The following is a 17,143-nucleotide window of genomic DNA, read 5'->3' on the forward strand; positions in this document are numbered from 1 at the left end:
CAAATGTTTATGGGACGGCGAGGCGTACGGACGTTGGAGCATCAGTAATGTGGTTGTGATGTACAGTTATGTGCGAGGATGTAACACGGAAACTCGCTAGTATAGTCTGCCACAGAGAAATCTGACCCCCTAAGAGATGGTGTTCAAATCGCGGGGGGGTCAGATTTCTCTGTGGCAGACTGTACACTACAAACAGTATTCTCGATGAGACTTGACACCGTACTGAACAGTTGCACTTTGGGTACCATAATTGAGGATTTAACCGGGAACAAGCGATTATGACTGTGTGATTTTAAATGTATATACAGATCTTGTCTAGGTATTTGGTAAGTGGTCACTATAACCTATCAATGATTGTAACACCAGGGGTGTCACACACGCGTTGCCTACTTTGTGGCCTAGGATCTTTTGCCATAGTATCCTTTACATTGCCTTTCTTACTCTTCAAACAGGAACACAACAACTCTGTTCGGCGACAGCTTGAAAAGTGCAAAAGTCTTAATTTAATCAGTGAAACAAGTTGAGAGGTCATTACACAAAGTTTAGGAGATTCGTACAACTCTGAGATCCGACGGCGATAAGCTCAGCTTTACTGAATACTGGAGGAATGTACAACGGTTGAATAACCACGTTTATGTGGTTTACCTTAACCTAGATAGTGGATTTTTTTGTATGTACGAGATTTTTTAGTACTTTAAGCGTTAAGATCGGTGCACATCTATTTCGTTAAAGTTATTTGAATGTATATACCTATGTAATATTCGCCCGCGCTGATAACGAACCTAGGACGTCCAGATATCCGACGTGCGTGATTACCACTACGCCACGGAGGTAATCAATGATATAGTTTATGTCAACAAGCCTATTAATAACTTAGCATTACATCCGACTAATATTATAAATACGAAAGTTTGTGAGGATTTATGTGTATCATGTTTGTTAATCATTCACGCAAAATCTACAGGACGGATTGTTATGAAATATGAAAATTTGGTACACCGGTTACACAATTTTTATCCCGAAATTCCCACGGAAGCGAAGCCCCAGGGTGCAGCTAGTCTTTACATATTATAAAAAGAAATCCACCTGTCGCGTCTGTCTGTATGAACACAATAAACTCTAAAACTACTGGAGGGATTATTGGATGGCTTTTTCCAATACCCAGTATAATTTCTGAGGAAAATTTATGTGTATATATATATTGGCTTTACCCGACCGAAGCCAGGACGGGCCGTTAGTATATATTAATATAACTCCAGTTACCCGTTGGCGATAGGCTGTAACAATCAATGAAATGCGGTCTAACGCTGTCTGGGATGTCGGGGTGGGACTCCGCTCCGGCGCTCCTGTCACTGAACACGACCGCAGCCCGAAGCCCGATGTCCGTCTGTATAACCGGTATATCACATTTGAATCAATAACAATCTCGTCCAATTAATTTAGAAGTGATCAGCGAAGTGTTATTAGAAAAAGTAGAGGTCGGTTGAATGAAACTGCTATAATAGTAGTATGTAGTGTGAATCTCGTGGCGCAGACTCCGGTCTAGTCTGAGTGTGCAACAGTTCAACAACTTGTTTTAAAATATAATATCATCATCATCATGAGGTGCCATCTTCGAATTAATGTTTGGAGGTCGGCATACGGGTAAAATAAAAAGCCGCGATTTTATTTTTTTTCATAATACAACAACATATTTTTTTTTCAATATGTATATATTGTATTATGTAGTTTAGATTGTGTAACTAAATTGTTGAGTTAAATAAAATAATAAAATAAATAAAAGTCGTTTATTTTTTCTCTTCACAAAATAATGTGTTCGTAACTAAGAAGTTACAATGATGTATTGTTGAAGCTAGAAGCTGTGACATTGTAAACTTTGCGAACAGACTAGTTCCTGAAATAGGTCTCAGAGACCTGTGCTACAGGTAACTAGGCCCTCGCCTTGGAGTACTAGTGGGCAATTGTAACAATGTTGGTAAAAAAAAATTTGCTAAAATAAGTTTCATCTTAAATTTAAGAGGAATATAAATTTAAATAAATAAATTTGTCATAAAACTTGTTTTCGTACCTGTTGATAAAGCATGTTGAACACTAACACCACGATTCACCCGTCGATGAGCTACGGTGCCACGTACACAGACTGACAAACACACTTACCCGTCAAACTTACAAAACCCCTCTTTTTGCATCGGGTATTAAAAAAGAACCTTGTGTCGGGATCCCGCGCAGATGGTTATGAGTCAAAAGATACTTTATACTGGAGATCCCTTTCATGTGCGATGCGATGAGCAAGCTATCTACTTCCTAAACGTTAGTTTTGGGTTTTATATATATATATATATATATATATATATATATATATATATTTATATATATATATATATATATATTTATATATATATATATATATATATATATATATATCGAGCAATAAATTATACATGTACAAAATATCACTTGAATTTCAAACATCTATTCGATACCCGAACCCTTCGATAAGGTACAAGATATTTTATGTAACACCCTTGTTTAGCATAATTTCTGGTAGCCGTGCGAATTGAACGTTTAACGGCATTTTTACAACCCTTTAGCATTTAACGGCATCTAATACGATCCCCCAATACACAAATCCTTAGGGAGATTCTGTTTGAAATTTCAAAACCGTGACAAATGACATTTTCGCATGTGTTAACAGATATCACAGGAGACCTGCTTTCATGTTTGCCAAACTATACTATGAAAACATATCAATAATTATATATTTGTTATTATAAATGCAAAAGTCTGTCTGTTCCGCTTTCAAGGCTAAACCGATTTTGATGAAATTTAGTATGCATGTAGGTCAAATCCCCGATCAAAAATCAATCCCTATATGACTATAACGGGAGGCGGATGAAAGTTTGTATGAAAATAATGTTTGTTAAATATTCACGCGGGCAAAGCTACGAGCAAAGGCTAGTTATTAATAATAATAATAAAATTAATACATTGATGGATGCTAAAATAAGCCATTTACAGAAGAAAGCAAATCTTGCAAGAATTTAACTATTGAATTTAAAAATTTGCGGTAACCTACTTACTATGCTCGAAACATTAGGTCTGCACATGCAGTTTTAGTATCTCAATGGTCCCAAAGCATTTAACAATGTGCCACGTGCGTGTCGGGCCATGCACAGTATAGGGTTCCGTGGTCTACCACAACAACTAAACATTTTAATTATAATAAGAAGTAGGTTAAAATATTTTCTATGGAGATGTTTAAAATTTATAGCAGAATACTGTTTGTCGACTGTTACTCGTGAACTTATAAAGCCAACATAGGTGTGAATTATTATTTTATCTATGGGTGTGATAGTTATCCTCATTATTTTGCTACTTATGAGTACTAATGCCATAATGTTTGAATTCCTAACAGCAACTGTTTCGTTGGACACTTGACTCTAATGGAAATTGGCACTATATAATTGGTTTAATAATTTACGAAAGGTTTACTTAATCCAAAAACGGTCTTCTCATACCTCAATAGTTTTAAAATACTCACATATACATAATACTTACATGTTTTAAACACTCCATAATATTCTCGGGCAGTGAAGTAAAGTCAACATTTTATTTGAGCACTTTGTCAGCGAAATTAATATTTTGAGCTAGACCGCGGACGGACTGACAGATGGACATGGCGCGAAACTTCGAAGGTTCCTTGTCAGTAGGACTACGGAACCCTAAAAACGGTCAATTTCGTTCGATAGCCGACATCAGGACTACGTTTTGTAACGGCAACCATAATATGTGGTTGTATATTTTTATTAGGACTATGGAATGTGTAAGGCTTAGTGCTGAAAATATTGAATGAATATTTAATATTCAGTTTCAATATCCATACGCAAAACCGACCGAGTATTTTAGTCAGTTTTGCGAGTGCTTGTTGCATTATTGAACAGATACCTACCTAGATTATTTTTTAAAATAATACCTACTTTATTCGCTACTATATTTCGCCCCATTAACAAAAAAAAAAAACTTTTCCCAATGACTATGATCGATATTGCAAAATTTCATTTTGGAAATGTTTTTAAAATAATAAGACCAAAGCTTTTGTGTACCTATATATTTAAATTCCCCATAAAGTCTTTGTATCTTTAGTGGTATAAAAACGAGCTCGTTTTGCGGCCTGGAGAGGAACATTTACGATCGCTCCTATAGTAATGGCCTTTGAAAATTGGTTTTCGTGTTCACTTGCATGATATATTATGAGATTATTTTATTTCTTACATTGGCTTGATCGTTATAGTTGATTTAGTAGATCATCACTTCAAGCGAAATAGGATGCTTTAGTTTATGGGAAAATTTATAGACTAAAATATTACTTTCTTCAAAAAATATTTCACTGTTTGTTGTATTTCATAGTCACAGTCTGATACTTACATATTTATTCTTGTTATATTTATTCCTTTAAAAAAATAAACAACGCCGCAAAGCAACATGTTATTGATGTGTATTAAAAATGTATCCATTGAGAGGGTTACTTTTTGACAGATGGTTTCCCGCGAAAATCAACAAAATTTCGAGCAAAGACAACGGGCACATATTTTTTATTTAGCGCGCTACGTGCCTGGCAAAGGAACCGACGCATTCAGCCAGGGCCGGTCTAAAATATTTATACGTTCAACCGCACTGAATCAATCTGGGACACGGAAGCCTACAGATTTCGGAACCCTGCAATATTTTTCCTAATTGGCCCCCTACAGACAGATTTCCACGCGAAATCTGACGGTTTTTGCCAGGTAAATTTTGACATTGATTTTCCGCGCGCACGAAGCGTGCAAACTCAATGGATTTTCTATATTTCTATACTTCTGGCTGATTTTGCAGAAATGGAAAACAAAAGGCGCTCTTTCTATTCTTTTGTTCCACTGTTTTGATAGACATGCAAAAATATTGTTAAAAGAGAAATCTTCCAGATTATTTTTTTTACGAAATATACAGAAATACTCAAGGGCCATTAAGTCGTAAAATTCAATGTTTTACAATACATTTACTAAAAGTTGATAAGACGAAGACAATATGTAATATTTTATACTGTGTAAAAATATACCTATATATAATTTTTTTATATAGGTAGGTATAGTAATACCTACCTATATAAAAAATTGAGAAGGGTCACACGCAACCATATGTCATAATAGTGGTAATTTTTCACCCCCAACTCTGCTTATTAACCTTCTCAAGCTGTGATGAAAAGACGCCTAACCGGGTTTCAAAAAAGCAACTCGACATTAATCGACGATGGAAGTAACTAGTAGGTTGTTACGTCATTAAAAATTAAATTATAATAGAAAATTGCATAAATCGCTAGTTTCTAGCAGCATTAAAGAATGAATGATGAAAAGATGCTTGAAAAGAACTCGGCAACTTTCTTTCAGGGAAAAACCTGGAATTTTAACCTGAAAAAAGTGGCTATGCAAAAAGCGTATTCAATTTATTTTCTCCTTACTTAGAAGAAGATATTTAACCCACAGATTTTATTCAAGTCGCCTGATGGCATCTGACACGACTTTTACTACTACTTACAGCCATCTAATGGCAGATAGTCACGTACACACTAGTGAAGTAAACAGTCCACCAGTGTGCAGGTATCGATGTTTTCCTTCGCCGGAAGCAAGTGGTGGTCTATGAAAACAATTATATATGAGTCAGATTGTTATACAAACTCATATGGCATGAGAAGGATACGAACCTGAGACCTATCGATGCACAGGCGGGCGTCTTAACCATTACACCACCACCGCTTCAAAATTGACCGCTGATGTACCAGTCCGACATGATGCGACCGACAATAAGCCACAAAAGTCACTCTGAAATTGCTTGAATCACTCATATTCGCTGGTTCTGAAGCCTTTCGCCCAGCTATTGGCCTAGATTCAGCTGGCCGATTAAATAAATTCGAAAAAGTTTGATAGGAGCCGTACCAATTTAACTTAGCTCCGCTGAAATAATGAACTTGAATCGTTTAGAAAGTGCCGGTGAAATCGGTTTATTAACGTTTGCGAGATAATTTTGAGGGTATTAGCCTTTTTGACCCCCATCGAAAGCCAAGTAAAAATATAACAAGTTAATTTGTTAGACAAATTAAAAAACCCCCGACTTTCAATATTCATTTCGATACAACTTTTAAAGGGCTGAACCGATTTTCATTAAACATGGCTAAGAACACTCGCAATAAAATTATCTATGACAGAAAAAAACCTTAACGATAATCGTTTCACCCGTTTGGGATCTACGATGCCACAGACACAAATACAAAAATACACAGACAGACACGTTAAACTTATACTCGTAACACCCCTCGGGGATTAAAAAGTAAGCCAAAATATGTAAGAAACAATAATGGTAAGCCCTTCTGACATGACAGACATCGGCATTTCTTCTCAGCAGTGGTCGTACCGAAATGCCAGTAGTTTGTACCTTGTGAGAAATCCTAACTAATATTATAAATGCGAAAGTAAGTTGTTTCTTTGTTTATTCTTCACGCTCTATTTACTCATCCAATCTTCTTGAAATTTTGCATAGATATAGTTTGAATTATGGATAAGGACATAGGGTACCTTTCATCCCCATCAAAAATAACTGCTTTCGTGGGAAATTCACGCAGGCGAAGCCGCGGGAAAAAGCTTGTTACTATATAATATAAATTTCACCGGATCGTGTTGATGACGTGAAAAACCGCCTGTGAAGGTCTAATTTCTGAATAAATGATTTGATTTGAGAACAAGCTACATACGATTTGTCCCTATATATTTATTTAGAAGTGCAACTCACCCTTGACATGTTCCTGAGATGATAACGACGGTGACTAAGCTCATTATGCCGTTTACACTCAAGCCAAACCTCGACCGCTTATATTAAAGAGATTGATTGATAGTGCTTCAGAATAGTGTAGTACTAGTACAGTCGACAGCACATCAGCCTATACATATTCATAACAAAATCACCCCTATAACCACCTATAAAGGTTTATAGAAGGTAACTTTATGTGCGGTTGACTGTACAAAGCTTTGTGGTGTAGGATACTTCATGAGGTACATACAGTTATATTTTCACTTTAAAATCTGTGAAAATATTATCAAGTGGATTATTAATCAAATGAACCAGCATTTTGCTGACGATATAAAAAAATAACGAAAATATATACTACTATACTTTGTCATATTTACTTTGTATATATTTGTTTGAAAATATCTTTTTTGACGACATCGGTGGCGCATCTTACATATTATAAAACGGAGTTCTTTGCCGCGTCTGTCTGTTCGCAATAAACACAAAAACTACTGCACGGATTTTCATGCGGTTTTCACCTATAGATAGTGTGATTCCTGAGGAAGGTTCAGGTGTATCATTTATTGTGCTTTTACCCGACCGAAGTCGTGACGGGCCACTAGTTTATGATAAAAAATGTTGTGTGGCAATTTTTAAGAAGATAGATAATATTTTGACACAGTTCGTGTAGATACGACAGCACGAAATCAAACGGAATATTTCTGCACGATTGTACATTCACCCGTGAGTGAAATATGCGGTGTAATTTATAAGCTTTTATTTAATTTGCCATGTATGTGTCTCTTTCTCTCATCGGGGTTGTGAAGCCGCGAATCCCGAAAAATAATACCTTAAAAATTTTAAGATTCCGGTGTTATTTTACAACCGGCTGTCTGCTTGACGTCTACCCCCTTTGGAGATGCTATTGTTGACTATCAGCAAGTCTGTTAGAGCAAGTGCCCCTTAGTCGCCTCGGGCGATATAGACGGGAGGATTTGGAGTGGTCCTATTTTGGAGGATGAAAGAGAGTATTAATATTATCGTGTTACAATTGATTAAGACGCCCGCCTGTTGATCCTAAGGTCTCAGGATCGTATCCTACTCGTGCCATATGAGTTTGTATTGTATATCTGACTCATATAGTAGTTTTCATAGACCACCATTTGTTTCTTGCGAAGGAAAATATCGTGAGGAAACTTGCACACTGGTGGACAGTTTAATCACTGGTGTGTATATCTGCCACTAGATGACGGTAAGTAGTCGTAAAAAGTCATGTCAGATGTCTTAAGGCGACTTGAATAAAATCTGACATCGGTGTTAGCAATAACACTCTCGATATGTTGATGATCGTGTTACTTTATCGTTTACTCCAATCGTGTATACTAGTTTAAGTCAGACTATTTCAATGAAATTCGAATATTTTCAACAATTTGAATCCATTACTTACAGTATTACCAATGAAAATCTGAAAATGCACATCGGAATCCAGAAATTTCACATTTCCAGTATTACCCCCACACTATGACCTGAATATAACGATGTTCGAACGTGGTAATCTCTAACTGAAAGTCAGAATAAGAGTTTTTTTTATATAGGTACTAATTTTTTCCCGCGGCTTCGCCCTCGTGAATTTCTCGACGACAGCGGAACAGACCTGATTTTCATACAAACTTTCATCCCCTGTTATAGTAATTTGTTGCGCGTTGATGTTTTACACGAAACCTGGGCTTCGAAAACTTACTACTTCAAATGTAATACGAGAGAAAGAGGGAGAGAGATGGGGAGAAAATTTACTTAATAAAATTCTTAGCAATCCTGATTACTCTGTGTATATTATCTTAACTCATGTTGTCTAAAATATTCACTGGGCGTATCGCGATCAATCAATATCTCAAGACCACTACAGAATTCTCAACCAATTTATTCTTCGACCAGCTTAATAGAATTTTCTTTGAATTGTACTTTTGAAAGCAGTAATATAAAGCCTTAAAATCGATAGATTTATATGTATTTAACTGAATAGAAGTAAATGAAAAACTCATAATAGTTTCATCATGTTTGTCCGTCCATCCGTCATTGGCTTAACTCAGTGACGTTTGGCTATAAAACTATACAATTTTAAACAAATAATAATATTCATACGAATTTGAAACGGCTCAAGATTAGCGTTATAGAAAAGAATAATTTACAAGAAAGTTTGTGGGAGTATCTCACAATGTACAATAGTACACCACATTCCACAACCGGAAAGACTCCATCGGAACTATTTTTCAGACGTCAAAATAAAGATAAAATTCCTTCTTTACATGGTTTAGATAGCCTTGATACGGATGTTAGAGAGCGGGACAAAATTCAAAAGGAATATGGAGATAAGAAGAGGAGAGCTACGGAATCAAATCTGAATGATGGTGACAAGGTTTATATTAAGAATATGGAAAAGACAAACAAACTCAGCTCGGATTACGACCCTACACCCTATACAGTTGAGTGCACGGAGATGTCACTGTCAGGAATGACGAGACTGGAAAGGAATTGAGAAGAAATGTGGTCCACCTTAAAAGAGTAGAAGGTAAATGGACCACAGTTCCAGACAAAAACCTTGACAGTTCAGAAAGTGATGATTTGTCCATTGATTAGATAGGTTCAGTAGGTATAATGCTCAAGAGCGATTCTGATGATAATAGTGTTAGTCATAAATTAGTACCATTTCTAGAACGAGTTCAAAAAGCAATATAAATTCTTTAAATACATCTGTAGTTTAATTAATTTAACAAGGGAGGGATGTAGTGTATGTGAACCTACATACACTGTCTCGTGTGTCTAGTAGATAATGTCACTACATCAGTGTCACGAGAGCCGTAGGCGAGTGTGGATGTAGGAGACAGTTATCACTAGGACATTGCCGAGCCAGTGACGATACAGACGTGAAATTCCCAGTAGTTACTTGCTCGATTAATCAAGCAAATATAAATGAAGAAAAAGGTCATAAAAAACAATTTTTGAGATACCTCCTTTAGACCTAGAGTGGGAATAATTTATTTTCTCCCGATTAACGCATCATCGTCTTTAAAAATATTATCTAAAGCAGTCTATAAAATAAATGCATGCCGTGTTATCCAGCGAGCTAGTATCGGCGACTCCCACCGATCTAACGGGTTTAACAAGAAGTAAACTATAGGCGCAAGGGGCAAACTCAAGTAGTGCTGGCTTGATGTCGTCAAATATTATACGCGCGCCAATAGTCTAACAACTAGGGATGCCGACGACCGTGCGATATCAACGGCTGAGGGTGCAACCAAGAAAACAGTCAGAAGAGAGAGAGAGAAAGAAAGAAGTAGCAGAAGAAGTACCTTAAAGTTTTCACAGCCAAATGATGCCGTAAATACCTTACACATTATAAAAAAGTAGCCTCTGTCTGAAAACACAAAGAAATGCAGTAAAAAAAAGTGAGACGCGTACAAAGTAGGACTTATACCATTAGAGACACTGAATTCTTACAATTATGTTTTGTAAAAAATCTTATTAACAATCAAATATCAAACAACATTCACATTGCCGAAACGAAATGGACAGATTAATTAAATATTATCTTGGCGGCATCTCGGCTTTGGCGGGAATTATTAAAATCCTCTCCCCCAGCTTGCGTTTAATTGCTATTCTTGGATTACTTTAAAAGAGGTTTCTTAAATTATACAAAGATATTTGCGAATTTAATTATATCATTACTTATTTTAAATCTGAGTACTTCAAACTCTTTTCTCTTGTGGGAGCGTCAAGATTAAATACGAGCAGACTATGTCTATAGATTGGTATCAATTATTTAGAACAATAGGACTTCAACTTGATCTATTATAATTGAATTTTATCAAAACCTAATAAAATTCTAAAAATCGTAAAATTAAAAGATATCTGTTACGAGACAGGTTAATTATTATATGTATGGTTATTTCTGGTAACGTCGTGACTGTAGAAAAATTTTTATTCTTGCAAGAATAAAAACCATAAAAAGCCATAAAAACATCCGTTGCGAATATTCCACAAGACTCGCATCGAATAAATGTATACGAAATTCATAAACCGTGCTTTTTCTTCATTTTGAAGTCCAGTTTCCAAATTCCAGTGTGAAATTAAAAGGTCTCTTTTTCCGTCTACAAATTTATTCGAGAGAGTTTGTCAAATCATTGTGATAGAATTATAGAGGTTATCTTACAACAGTTGGTGTGATTTAAAGTGTAATATTTTATTTATGCAGTTTTTACAGTTATGTATAGCGGAAGGCTTAACTTAAAATCTGATATAGGTTTCATCGCAATGCGTTGCTTAGATCCCGAGATATAAATAATAATAAGTTATGAGAAGACGCGAGCAAAAGCTTGTAAAAAATATAAATTGGCTTAAATATCACTTTATGGCAGACTAATAAAATTGATGTCATAAAACATTTTTGCATCAATTAATAACAATAATTAAAACTCCACTGTTTTTCCACATTAAATAACCGTTATTTTACTGCTCAAATTATTGATAATCATAATTATAGTCAAGGTTTCGTTTCGCATTTATAACGTTAATTAGTATTAAGGTATTAATATTTCTAATTGGGTATTTTGGATTTCAAATATTTTTTTGCAACTTGAGTTAGGTGTGTGTTATTATTTTAGAAATAAGTCTTTCATTTTCTAATGGTGTTCTTGCAAAACTATATTGCTTTAGGTACAATATTAAAATAAGGGACTTTCTTTAGGTACATTACTTCCTCCAGGCACAGCCAACTGCATCACGTTACCCTAAATGACTTCTATGCGATGGTAATAGAGGCGATATAACAATGAATTTGACGTGACCGCATTTGACAATTATATATTGCATACGGGGAAATGTCAAATTCGGTATACGAAAATTAGCTTACGGAAAGTAAAGCAAGAGCGAAGACCGTTAGTCCACTACACCCATGCCGGATCCGTCATCCGAGAAAAATATCCGGAATGAAAAAGCAGGTTGTAGGTACTCTCTCTCTCTCTCTCTAATCTTCGCGAGATGCCAAGTTTCATTCTGAGTTGTGACGCGTAATGCGTCAGCGTAAAAATAAACTTTAAAATGTTGAAGATTTTTTATGTTTATTTAATTTTTAACCGGCCGCTTGTAATCAACTGCAGACAGATATTAGACAACAACAAAGTAGACAACAGAAGGCAGATATATTATAAACAAGAAAGTGAAAAAAAAACTGATTTTTGACGAACAAAATTTTTTTACCATTGCCAAATAGAATGGTCAAGATTGGTTGATAAAAATATTGCCAACATCAGGAGACAGCGCCATTTAATTTCTTTACTTTCTTGACAGACTGTCGCTGTCAGTGGCGTCCTATGGCCCTCTCAAAAGCCGAGTTGAAATTCTGAGAAGAAGAAGAACAGGGTAAACGGGGAATAAAAAATACATGTCATCACACTAAGGGATCACAGCGGTGACAAAAAAACCTCTTCTCTATTTTTGGAACCGGTTTTTCATCGGATAACGGATGTCAGACGATCGCCCCGTGGCCTAACATATCAAGTTCTTCATTCACAATATATTTTTGTAGTTCTTGATAAGTTTTGGGTTGAAATGTATCTAATAACCTACTATTTCGAGTACTCAGAAAATCATACATTTTGTACTTAGGTTTATTTCTTTCCGACTTATCTCATCACAACTAATATTAATATTGCGAAAGTGAGTTTGTAAGTATAATTTATTTCGTATCTTACTAACACTGATATCAGATTTTATCTATATGGCCACATAAGTATTTAATGCACATTAATTTAATGACTACTGCTTTGTAAAGCCTGTAGATGAGAAGACTATGCATACACACACAGTCATCCAAAATACAGGTGTCCTCACAATATTTTCCTTCATCGGAGTAAGTATCCTGCAAGTGGTGGTTCAAAACTAGGAGTCGACCTTGTTTTACGATCACGAGGACAATGCTATCATATATATAATACTTATTTATTACAGCTAGGTATGTATTGCATAATCTGTGTTATTACAAAGTTTTCAATATCCCGGTTGCACCTGTACCTTTATTAAATGCGCCACAAAGTCGCAATATGCCTTTGAGGTCCCTGTTTAATATCTGCACCCCCTCTCTCCCCGCAACAGAGTGAATGTTCTTCAATTGCTTTTTTTATTTGATTATGTGTGTCGCGTCTATATATGAGAATAAGAATTTTCTTCTGTACAGATTGTTAATGGCTTTTGGTGTGGTGTTTCTTAGGCGACGGACTAAAAAATTTTGCGTTCTAATCTCATCAAAAAATAAACTATCACAACAAAAAACGCGAGTATTAAAAATATAACTCATCTGGCTCCTAACAGATAATGATGTGATTCTGTTGTGATATTATATCTTTAAGTTCTTAGGTTCGGTTGCGCCAATCGATTTTGAAGTTTACTTTAGCTGCGCAGAAAAACGAAAAGTACGCCATTTTGTCTAAGCGTCAACGGTGCGCAGGTGAAAGTCAACTTTGAAGTTGACTTTGTTCTGTTCATAAAAATTTAATGTAAAACTGTTTCATGAAAATGTTTAAACCTTGATCCATTGTTTTTATCCATTTCATTGAAATTCTTTCACATTGACAGAACGAAACAAAACAATACTTGAACAAAAAACAGGTTTTATTTTTTTTTAATTATTATTGAAGGACAATAATTTGTAACATTCGCGGCAAAATGGTTTATTTGTAACCTTACGAATTATCTTTTCCATTTTGCATATTATACACCGAACAATTATAAATACTCGCCGACGTTTACGTTTCATCTGTTGAATAATGTTTTGTATTCCAACGTAGACGTCAACTCCCACTGTAGTAATGTAGTCATCTCAACGACGACATCCCACAAGGCCGCCATTCGCATCGCATCGTTTTTCAACCCTAGTCAAATAAACCATTGTTCCAGTAATAAGTATGATATACATTGATTTATTTATTTATTTATTTAGTTGATACACAAACAGATTACAATCAAAACAGGTCTTAAGTATAGGCATAAAGAGAAGTAGGCACTAGAATGTATTCCAGTTACACGTGTATTCAGAATCAACATATTTATGGGCAAAATCACAACTAACAAAATATTTTAAAAGAAAAAAAAACAAAAATATTACAGCTACGGTTTCTATCCTGCATAAATAAGCCGCGTTTTTAGTGCTACATTAGATTTAACGCTTTATTAATATATGACAGTCATGTCATAAGGCGTAAATGAGCGTAATTATCGTTTATTGAAAATGGAAGGTTACTCAACAATTTTACGTAGAGTATCTAGTGTCAAGTTACCCTGCAGGGACTTTATGCAATCGCAATAGAGGTGAATTTGCAATTATCTTGGGTACACCTTATATAGTGTTAGACGTACTGAGTTTTTAAATTTTTATTTTGCCATCTATTTATAAAAATATTCATAAGAAAATAATTTTAAGCCTGTAAAAAATCCTTGCTGCATGTAATCTATTACGAAACAATATATTGTGAAGTCATAGACTATATGTTGTAACACTGATAGCTATGTTCGTTCGATAGCAACCTTGAAGCATAAAGCTGTTGCATGTTTTCAAAATTATAATATTACCATATCACATATAAAGCTAAACTGAATAAATGTATAGTATGTCGAAAGCGCAGTGGTGGACGCCGGGCATTACATCTGGCACAAGGCCAGGCGCAACAAGTTAACGTAATGGCGCTATGGGACACACCACTTAATTGTCCTTAAACTGGCCCACTATTATGCTGATAGCCAGTTTGATGGCCATTCCCATTTTTATATGCCCGTATATATTTTTTTCCGGACACGATAAAAATCTATGTGCTAGTAAAATCTTTGTTATTTTAGCTTCGGACATATTTGTATTTGTGTTTTTTGTTATATAGATTAAAATATATTTCCAAGATTGTATTGTAGGTACCTAATCGGTATTCGGCCAGGGAAAATATTATTTTCTTTTCCGTCACAGACTTGAAAACAACTCACGTTTTAGGGACAAAAGTATTTTTACACAAAGTACCTAACTTTTTTTTTTCAATGTTAGTATTTCTGGAATCTTAACCCATTTCTTTCCACATTAGAATTTTATTGTCTATACTAAAATACATAGGTATGTAATTTTAATTATGCTAACCTTCTGGGTACACTTCCGCTGAACAACGACCAGCGGCAAATTTTTAGTTTAAGATTAACATATATTAATGATAACAATAGTCCGATAACTAGCGATGTCGACAACCGCGCGAAGTGGAGACGAAAAAGCGGACGCTGGGCTCCGACGCTCAACGGCTGTGAAGAAACCAGGCGCTCAGATGAGAGAGAAAACCTGATTACGATCGATACTTGAAGTAAAACGTAGCTTATTACGAACTAGCTAGGTTGAGTTGAATCAATCAACTTTTACCCGCGCACCGCTGACGTTTAAACAAAATGGCGTACTTTGCGTTTTTCTAAGTTACATTTACCGTCACAGTTGACCGGTGAAACCATGGAATTAGTAGGTACTTCGTACAATCGGAGAACCTGCCAATTAAATGGGTAAAACTCACTCTTAATTTCTTAAAATTACTGCTACAGGGCGAGGCTCTTATACAATCTACTTAGATTGGTTACAAAGACCGATCGACATACAATTTGAAACAGAAAATGTTTTGAACACAAGCAGCTTTCTCATTAAGAAGACGGCATAACAAGCGTCTCTGTGCCGTCCAAATATTAATTAGTCTTCGTATTGGAAATTCAGATCACTAAGACGGGAACTGAATGTACAAATTACCCTGTAAAATCGATTGTGAAACGGATCCTTAAAAACCGCTCATGTACCTAACATTTCATAATATCTACATACATATAGTAAATTATTATTATATGCAAATGCCTGTTATGCCGCTAACCCGGCCGTTATGTAACAAATTGTTATATATTAAAATATTTTTTTCTTATATATTATGACAGACTTGCAAACAGACATCATAAAATGAATGGTTACAGGGAGGGTAGTTAGGCAAAAGACCCTGAAAAAAGTATAGTGTGTGAAAGAGATTTTTACCCGGTTTAGTAACCGGATAAAAATCTAAATCATTGGGTACAATCCTCGGCACAGCGCGGGCTTAATTAGAGACGAAAGTATTAGAAAGGATTTTTAGTGGTTATATTTATGATAAAATAAAAGTGTATTTTGATTTTCGCGGGTAACCATGAAAAGTCCCATAAATAACACGTTTATCTCTAATTAAACCCCCAATTAAACGGTCCCCATTTTGGTTCAACTTAAGTGCCCAAGATTGTACCGACTTTCGAAATTTCGAAATTCCCACGATTCGATTCGATAGTAATAAATAAATATATAACGACAAACCACTAAGATTGAGTTAACCTCAAAGTAAGTTCGAAACTTGTGTTACGGGATACTAACTCAACGATACTATAATTTGTAGATTTATCTATACATATATGTATATAAATAACCAAGATCCAAGTCAATCGGAAAAATATCATTTTTCATCTAGACCTGACCGGGGATCGAACCCGAGCGAGACCTCCAGTGAAGCATTCCGGAATGATGACCATTAGGCCACAAAGGTCACCAAAAGCTAGTGCTGCCCTCTGAGGTATTGACATCACTGTGATAACCTCAATTCGGCCGCAAAGAGTCAGTACAAGCGAAAGAGAAAGAAATATAAATCATGTGAATGGTCGCTATATTTTCGGTCCAGATCTTGTGTCCGCGGTAAACACGGTATTTCATGCAATTAGAAAGACTTCAAGTTGTAAGAGAGTGCCCCTCCACTGAGAAACATCTATTTAGATCTCACGTTTGTGACTAAAATATTTCTCACATTTTAAGAAAACTTTGACAATGTCATTTCATGTAATGTCTCTGCATATTTCTATAGTCGTCGTTTTTTTTTTCAATAAAACCCTTCAAATTCAAATTCGAATCATTTATTCAGAAATTAGACCTTCACAGGCACTTTTTCTCGTCAATCTTTATATTTATAGTTATTTCTCACAAGCTACAAACTACTGGCATTTCGGAACCGGACCACTGCTGAGAAGAAATGCCGAAAGAAACTCATTTGATCAGTGTTGGTCCCTATCATGCCAGATCGGCTTACCATTACTTCTGTCTGATAAAGGTGACTGATATTCATGACTGTGATTTTACAATCGGCCGCCTGCCTGATACGTCAACCAATATCACGTCGACTATTGAATCGCAATGGTGTTTATATATATATATATATATATATATATATATATATATATATATATATATATATATATA

Source organism: Plodia interpunctella, chromosome 2, assembly GCF_027563975.2.
Source record: "Plodia interpunctella isolate USDA-ARS_2022_Savannah chromosome 2, ilPloInte3.2, whole genome shotgun sequence".
Lineage (NCBI taxonomy): Eukaryota > Metazoa > Arthropoda > Insecta > Lepidoptera > Pyralidae > Plodia > Plodia interpunctella.